Genomic DNA, 9195 nt, shown 5'->3' on the forward strand with positions numbered 1-9195 from the left:
GCCCTGGGTTTGGATCGTTTTCGTCGGGTAAAAGTAATGATTAATGTCACTAAGCCCCTTCGTAGATTTCAGAGAATTTTGGATAAATCGGGCAAAGAGGTTCGTGTTGAATTTGCTTACGAAAAACTCCCTTTATTCTGCTTTGCCTGTGGTATTATTGGACATTCGGAAAGGGAATGCTCCCTTGTCTCAGAGGAACTGAAGAAGCTACGGCTAGGTTGGGGGAGGTGGCTTAAAGCCTCACCTAGAAAAGGAAGGATGAAAGAGATGGAAGAAGTGGAGAATGTGCTTGCTTCTCGTCGTGTTCTTTTTGTCACCAAAGAGAAGGAGAAGGAGAGTGTTGGAGAGATGGGGAAGGAAAAATTAGAGGGGGGGGGGGCAGGGGAAGGGAAGTGTTGGAGGTGAGGTACTGCTTTTGTCAAATTCGGGAGATGGAGGGAGGAGTGAGGGCATGAGTGTGGTTGAGGGGGAGGTCAGTGACTTGATTGTTGAGGAGACTTGATTGTGGGAAGGAGAGCGGTTGTGGGAAGGAGAGCTTATTCTTAAATAGAGAAGTAGGAAGCCAAGAGGTGGAAAGAGTGTGTGACTTTGCTGCAGTGAGTGATTCTGATGTGGGGCAGGGGGGTACTTTAGGAGTGGTGAGTGGGGTTGCCCGTGTAGACTTTGGAGCAGGAACGAATTTAAATGCTACTAAGGGAAGGAACAAAAAATTTAAGAAGATTGTTAGGGCCAGGGATGAGTTTGACTATCAAATGGAAGCTTTAGATGATGGAGTTTTGGGTAAAAGAGTGAGAAACAATTCTGAGCAGTTGAATGCAGAAGATGAAGCTTCAAAAAAATTGTTGTTGCTTGATGAGAAGACTGGATTGCGAGTGGCGGCGGCTGTCGATGAGCAGCCCCCACTAGTAGAATAAACTAAATGGGAAGCCCCAAATGGCAAGCGGTTTTTAAAATCCGCTTCGAAAAACCCATCAAAAAAAACAACCTCATATATGAAATGGCAAGCGGTTTTGGGTCGAACCGCTTGCCATTTACCCAAATGCCAAGCGGTTCAACCCAAAACCGCTTGCCATTCCTTAAAAAACCCTAAAACTAAATACGGGCCTATTCATTTCTCACGAGCTCTATTCACTCAGCCTCATTTCTCACGCCTCTCCTCTCACGCACATTCTCTCTCTTCTCTCTTCTCTCTCCTCTCTCCTCTCTCCTCTCCCCTCCATTGCTCACGCCTCTTCTTAATCCATTTCTCACTCTTAATTTATTTTCACGCCTCTTCTTTGTTCATACATCATACTCCATTTTTTCTCCATACAACAACAACAAGGTTTCGAGCTCGATTACGCAGATTTGGAGTTCAATACGTAGGTTTGGGTTTCGATTTTAATTTTAATTTTAATTTTGATTTCGATTTTGTGGGTTTCAATATTAATTTTGGGGGTTCCGATTTCGATTTGTGGGTTTCGATTTCGATTTTGTGGGTTTCGATTTTAATTTGTGGAGTTCGATTTTCTGGGTTCCAATATTAATTTTGTGCGTGTGCGTGTGAGTTCAGATCTTCCGTCTCGGCGTTAGGGTTTAGATCGCTGCTTCTCATGTCAGTCTCGCTTTAATTTCCGGTATTTCGTTGAATTTTTAGCTAATTTTCGAGTTTTTGAAGTTTAGATCTAATTCATCCTAATTTTGCAAAACTTTTGTTGTTTTTAAGTTAAGATTTGAAATTATTGTTGTTTATTTCTAATTAAATTTCTTGCATTTTGTATTTTTTGATCTAGTTATTTATTTATTATTATTTTTTTTTATAATTGTTGGCTAGAATATGCATCTACCCACAGATCTAGACTTAATTTATTTTATTTTGTGCTTTATTTTAAGTTTCAGATCGAAAGGGTGGTGCGTGGCTGAGGGTTGAAGGCTAGTGGTGCGTGTTCGAGTGGGTCGGTTGCGGTAGTGGGCTGGTGGCGTCGTGTGGTGGCGGTGGTGGCAGTGCGTGCTGCTGTGAAGGCTGATTTTTTTTTTTTTTGGCTGATTTTATGACTAGTATCAATTTTTTTAATATGTTATTTTTTATGAAAATGTAATATTACAACAATTAATGAATGAAAATATTAATTTTTGTACATGTATTTTGATTGTGTATCAAATTTAGTAAGAAAAAGCAAAAAAAAAAAAAAAAAAAAAAAAAAAAAAAAAAAAAAAAAAATTATATTTTATACCTCTAATGGGCAGCGGTTTGGCGCCAAAACCGCTGCCCATTCTCTTCAAATGGAAAGCGATACTGAACCGCTTGCCATTTCAATGGACATTGGCAAGCCCCCCCAAGAGCAAGCGGTTCAAAACCGCTTGCCATTTGGGGGTTTGAACCGCTTGCCATTTTGTTTTTTTCTACTAGTGCCCGCCGAGCTCCATGAGTACTCTGAGCCTTAACTGTAGAGGGTTGGCCAAACTCTGCAGTTAGTGGCCTCCGAGACCTTGTCCGGAAAGAAGCCCCGTCTTTGATTTTCTTATCGGAGACGAAATTGAGTAGTGTTGTATTTCGAAAGATTAGAGATACTTTTGCTGACTTTGAGGGTGTTTTGGTTGACTCGATGGGGAGGTCGGGAGGTCTAGCGTTGCTTTGGAGGAAGGGGATGGAAGTGGTCCTTCGTACTATGTCGGTCCATCATATCGATGTTGAGATTCGAGGGGGAGCTGGTGATGTTTGGAGACTTACGAGTTTCTATGGCTGGCCGGAGGTGGCAATAGATATTTGTCATGGAGGTTGCTGACTGATCTTGCTTCGGAGACTGATTTACCGTGGGTTTGTATAGGGGATTTTAATGAAATCCTATTTGATTTTGAGAAGAATGGAGGGGATTATCGGGCTGAGTGGCAAATGAATAATTTTAGAGATGCTGTGAATACTTGTGCTCTCCGAAATATGCCTTTCTCTGGTTATGAGTTTACGTATGATAATGGTAGGGAGGGTGTTCACAACACTCAATGTCGTCTTAATCGTGCTCTTGCTACGGATACGTGGGTGACAAAGTTCCCGGGGGAAAACTTGGTGCACCTTGATAGAGAGTGGTCCGATCATGCTTCAATCAAGCTGATTATGAAGGTTAAAAGTAATGAGAGGTTGGGGGATAAGTCGTTCCGTTTTGAGCAAGTCTGGAAACTTCATGAGGGTTGCGAGGGTGTTGTGGAGAATGCATGGAATAATGGCTCAACATTGGACTTAAAGCTGGCCGCGTGTACTGCTGATTTGAAGGATTGGAGTGCTACCAAGTTTGGTAATTTATTTCATGAGCTTAAGAAGAAGAGAGCAAGGTTAATAAATTAAGTAGGGGTGGACTTACTGCTGCTCAACTTGAGAAGCGTAGGAGCCTTATTAGGGATATTGCCGGTCTAGTGCAGCAGGAAGAGATTTTTTTTGAAGCAGAGGTCACGTGTTTTATGGTTAGCGGAAGGTGACAAAAACACGAAATTTTTTCACCAACGTGCTTCCAGTCGAAAGAGGCGCAACAATATTCAGAAATTAATTGATGATGATGGGGTGGTCTAGTCAGGTGATAATAGAGTGGGTAAAATAGCTGTTGATTACTTTCAATAGCTATTCACATCGTCCAACCCCACCCTTATTGATCAAGCCTTACAATCGTTCCATGCTCGGGTCAAGCCTGAGATGAATTCTATTCTGCTGGCCGAATATACAAGTGATGAGGTGAAATATGCTCTGAGCCAAATGCACCCGATTAAGGCCCCGGGGCCTGATGGTATGTGTCCTTTATTTTTCCAATCTTATTGGCATATTGTCGGCCCTTCGATTTCTAGTTGTGTTTTGTCTATTTTGCGGGGTGCTCCCATTCCTCACTATATGAACCGTACGTACATTGCCCTTATTCCGAAAAAGAAGAATGTTGATCGTATGGTTGATTTTAGACCAAATTCACTATGCAATGTGGTATATAAATTGGTTTCGAAGGTGCTTGCCAATCGTTTAAAAATATTTCCTGATAAGATTATTTCGGTTAATCAAAGTGCCTTTACCCCATATTGGTGGCCTTTGAATTATTTCACTATATGAAAAATTTGCCGAATAAGGGTGGTTGTATGGCTATGAAACTTGATATGTCAAAAGCATATGATAGGTTTGAGTGGGATGTTTTGGAAGCGATTCTTGGGAAATTTGGCTTTGCTCAGAATTAGTGTAACAGTGTTATGGATTTTATGAGATAAGTTACTTTTTCTGTGCTTGTGAATGGTCGACCGACTGGCGATTTTTCCCCGGGAAGGGGGATTAGACAAGGAGACCCAATTTTCCCGTATCTGTTTATCTTGTGTGCAGAGGTTTTTTCACATCTTCTTAGGGAGGCTAAGGAATGTGGTAGTCTAAGGGGTGTTCGTGTTGCTCCTTCTGCTCCTTTATTAACCACTTGCTGTTTGCAAACGATTGTATTATTTTTTCTAGAGCTGAAGTGGGTGACGCGGAGGTTATTCAAGAGGTCTTGCGTACTTATATATGAGTTGTCGTCGGGTCAAAAAAATCAATTTTGACAAAACGACTATTTCTTTTAGCAAGGGTGTGGTGGAGGCAAAGCGTATTGAGTTAGCAGATATGCTAGGGGTTCGTGTTGTGGATATTCATGATCGTTATTTGGGGCTCCCCACGGTTGTTGGGAGATCAAAAAAGGTGATTACGAGGGGTGTTAAGGAGAAACTTTGGAAGAAGCTCCAAGGTTGGAAGGGGATGTTCTATCTAAGGCGGGTAGGGAGGTTATGAGAAAGGCAGTGGCCCAATCTCTCCCTACCTATATTTAAGTTTCAATCCTCTTTTTGTGATGAGTTACGGTCCTTGGTATCGCAATTTTGGTGGGGGCAAAGCAGGGAGAGCGCAAAATTCATTGGCTAGCTTGGAAGAAGCTTTGCAAACCTAAGAGTGAGGGTGGTCTGGGTTTTCGGGATTTTAAACTTTTTAATTGGGCTTTATTGGGAAAGCAGGCTTGGATGCTTATGTTGAAGCCGGGCACTCTGATTGAGCAGGTTCTTAAGGGGCGGTATTATCCCAATTTGACTTTTTTGGAGGCTGACATTGGTGCTAATCCTAGCTACACTTGGAGGGGTATTGCGAAAGCTAGGTGGATGGCTCGAAGGGAAATGAGATGGAGGGTGGGCAATGGTGATTCTATTTGAGTTTGGGGTGATCCTTGGTTACCCGGGACTCATGATCCTTGGTTACCCGAGACTCAGTCACATTTGGTTGTTTCCCCTAGGGGTGGTGCTGATGTTGATATGAGGGTAAGCTCGTTGTTGTTACCTAACACTACTTGCTGGGATTTTGATAAAATTCGACAACTCTTTATGCCCTTCGAATGTGATCGGATTGGTAGTATTCCATTGAGCTCAAGGCTGCCCGAGGATAGCATCTGCTAGGATTTGGAGAAAAATGGTACCTATTCTGTTAAGTCTGCCTATAAAGCCTTGTTTGAAGACAATTGGAAGCAAGATGAAGAAGCCCCCTCTGCTAATGCTCATGCTATTTGGAAAAATCTGGCAGCTCCAAGTTTTGTCTCGTATTAAAATTTTTGCTTGGAGAGCTTGCTAAAACGCGCTTCCTACTCGTCATAGCATTAGCTATCGTATTAAAGATTATGACCCGGATTGCTGTATTTGTGAAAGGGACTTTGAGACTACCATTCATGCGCTTAGAGATTGCAAGTTAGCCCGTGACGTGTGGGCTTTGCCCAGGTAGCCTATTCCAAAACTAATAACATTATTGACTGGTGGGATGGATGTTTGGCAGAGTTTGATGAATTTGACGTGGCGTGTATTATCTCGACCTGCTGGGCTATATGGGGTGCACGTAATTCTTGGATTATGGAGGGGGTGGTGCCGATTCCTGAGAATGTAGTGAGCTATGCTGAGAAGACTTGCTGTGAAGTCAGAGATGAGTCGAATAAGGGCATGGTTTATGCTGCTACTGCTGGTGTAACACCCCAATAATTCTCTCTTTAAACCTGTGAATACCTGATAAGTGACTTTTATGTCACTTTTAGGGTATTTATCGAGTCGTTTCTCGGCTTATTTTCCAATAATTTAACCCTTTTTGACCTTTATTTATTTTATTTACTTATTCTCGTCTTTTATATTTATTTTGAGTATTTTTGGAGCGTTTTAGTTTATTTTCTTTATATTTTTTAGTTTTAGTCTATTTTCGTATTTTATTTTATTTTATTTGTTTGCGTGGTTTTAATTATTTGTTTTTAGTTTAGTTTTATGTCCCTTATTTTCTATTTTATTTATTTTATTTTATTTGTCTTGGTTTTATTTTATTTCGTCCTTTATTTATTTTCATTTTATTTATTTCTATTTTATTTATTTTATTTTATGTCCCGATCCTCTCCTCGGTTTTCTTTGGGTGTGTAGGTTTGCGTTCGGATTGAGGTTCAAGTGTCAAGTTTTCTTGTCCGAGGTTCGAGGCAAATGCACAAACTGCTGCCTCACATCTCCCCTGCTTTCCACAACACCAACAGCAACAATAACAAACACACACCACGCAACACCACCAGCCACAACAACAACAACCACCAGCTCCACCACACTGCCCTCCTCCCTGCTCCCTGCTTTCCACTCACAAATCACACACAACCCCAACACCACCAGCAGCAACCAACACCACCAGCCACAACAACAACAACGACAATAACAACTCCCACCTCTGCTTCCATTCGACCAACAACAACCAAACAGCAACAAACCACCCCGCAACAATACTACACCACAAACCAACCTCACCTGCTGCGCCACCCATTTCGCCACCAATCCCATCCAATTCGCAACCCGTCAGCCACCAAAACCACCGCAAACAGCAGCCCTCACTCCCCTGCTTCACCCCATCAACAACACAAACAGCAGCGACAACACAACATCAACAACACCAACATCGCAACTCCAATTGCAACTACCCAGACCTTCGCGGCCGCGCAACTCTGTCAGAAGGCGCACACATCGAAGTCCAAAACAGATTGTGGGCAGTAGCTTTGCGCGACCTATGCGCGGTGTCTTTTGTGCGGGCGCGCAATTGTGGGTCAGTCACGAGCTTCTCATGCGAGTTTTAATGAAAATTAAACGGCCTTGATTGATTGCTAGTGATGTCGGTGATGATGGTTTTTGATTTGAGCCGTTGATGATGCGCTTCAATGGAGAATAGAGCAGCCAAATGAAGGAGAAGGGAATAGGGGCTGATTTGGGGGGTATTTCGTGGGTTTGGGATTTTATTTTCTTTTTAATTTCTTTTTCCTTTTTTCTTTCTTTTTTATTTTATTTTTATTAATTTGATTAGTTTTATTTCCTTTTTATTTATTTTATTTTATTTTATTTTCTTAGCTTGTATATAAATATCCCTTTGGGGTTATTTTCTCTCAACTTTTCAACTTTTCACTCAACATTTTAATTCTACCCTAGATTAGATTAGAGTAGTTTTAGTTCTTTTATTTTCTCTCTCTTAGGGTTAGATTAGGATTTTCTCTCTCTAGTTTAGGAGTAGTTTAGAGAGAGAAAGCTTGGATTTTTCATGGAGTTTTTTGGGATTTTGAAGAAGCAAATTTGTGGATTTTTCCTCTCATAAATTCAATGAGTCTTCCTAACTTTCTCTCACCTTTATTGCTTTCATTTATTATTGTCTTTGCTTATTTATTTGTTGTTTTGAGTAGATTAATTAGTTTAGTTGTTTGATTCTTGCTTTTATTATTATTACCTTGTTTTCCATGTTTTTGTTCATCATGTTAGTTTAGGTTTTGTTCTAGGGAAATGGATGAAGGTTATGTTAATTAATTTAATGATTGATTGTGGTTGGTATGAAATTGTTTCTTGATTATTGTGTATGGATGATGCTTTTATGGATTAGAATCTTTCTAGCTAATTGATTCTATGTTCTTAATTGTATTTTCAATCAATTGCGCGAGAGTGAGTTGGTTGAGAGCTCTAAATTCTTCCATACCTTTGCTAGGCTAGTTGCACGAGAGTGAATTAGTTTAGTAGGATAATTAACATGCTTAATTGTGCGAGAGTGAGTTAAATGTGTTGATTGTTCCTAATCGAGGTCATTTTCATCTAATTGTATGATATTGTTGAATGCATTGATGTAATTGGATTCCGCTTTCCCTAGTTTTAGTTATTTGCTCTTAGTAGTGTTTAGTTGAACCTCTCTCTATCTCACAAGCTTTCCTAGTAGTCTAATTAGCACAAATTGATACACTTAGTCCTTTTGGGTTCGACCCTTTACTTACCCCTATACTCGTATTAGGGTAGTTTAGGATTATAAATTTCTAATTTGATTAGGGTTAGTAGACTAACGACACTACTTAATCCCTCGATCAATACCCTAAACAAAATTCAAGAGAATTACTGGCGTGCTACCGCCACGTGTTCAAACGTTAAGGCTATATTAGAAATTAGCAGCGGAAATACTAATCAGTTATAAATAAATTTCAAAACCAACAATTAAAACCAAATTAAGTGCTACAAGTTGGAACCATTAAGGCCCTTATTCAAAATCCAAACTAGTAGAAGTATAACAAAAATAAAAATGAGTTTAAAATAAATTCAAACCTATGAAAAGAAATAAATTGCGAACAATAAACAACTCTCCACTCAAAAATCCCACAACCCTGATACGGATGCTGCATGAGTAAGAACATGTGGTTAATCTGCTCCCCAATATTACAAGTGTAAAAATTGGATCGTCACAGGGTCATTGAAAGGCGAAGGCCATGACCAAGGAAAGACACACACAAAAGCACGCAATCAGCAAAGCTGAGTACATACAAGCTGCAAAACAATTAAAGAAATACCTAACATGCTACTAATAATCAATCATCATGCATCATTAAATTATAGACTCAACACACGACTCAACTATCAATTTACTAGGACTTCACTAATTAATAGTAGTTAACTCGATTTATATCATTCATTGGATTAAGCAATACACAAGGTTGTCCAACCCATGCTCCATTTAGAACATCAATAAAGAAAACCCCATGCCTCCTTTCGGAAACATCAATAAACATCCAACGACAACGGGCGCGACTCTGTGACCGTAGTTAGTATGAGATCTCACCTAAATCCTAGTTTTAAAAAAATATTTGAAATAAGAGACTCGTAGATCAGACGGCCTCGAGAAAGTACACGGCTAATACCCCATGTACCCCAACCCCT

At 40.3% G+C, this 9195-nt stretch overlaps 1 long non-coding RNA gene across 1 annotated transcript; it reads left to right on the top strand.

The window, feature by feature from the left end:
• Nucleotides 1–1135: 1135 nt before the first annotated feature.
• LOC145602618 (uncharacterized) lies at nucleotides 1136–2120 on the top strand. Its single transcript, XR_014104575.1, has 3 exons — nucleotides 1136–1361; nucleotides 1553–1616; nucleotides 1873–2120. It is a non-coding gene; the product is annotated as an uncharacterized LOC145602618 (long non-coding RNA).
• Nucleotides 2121–9195: the final 7075 nt, after the last annotated feature.

Source organism: Chenopodium album, chromosome 21 (assembly GCF_948465745.1).
Source record: "Chenopodium album chromosome 21, dcCheAlbu1.1, whole genome shotgun sequence".
In the NCBI taxonomy this organism is placed as follows: domain Eukaryota; kingdom Viridiplantae; phylum Streptophyta; class Magnoliopsida; order Caryophyllales; family Amaranthaceae; genus Chenopodium; species Chenopodium album.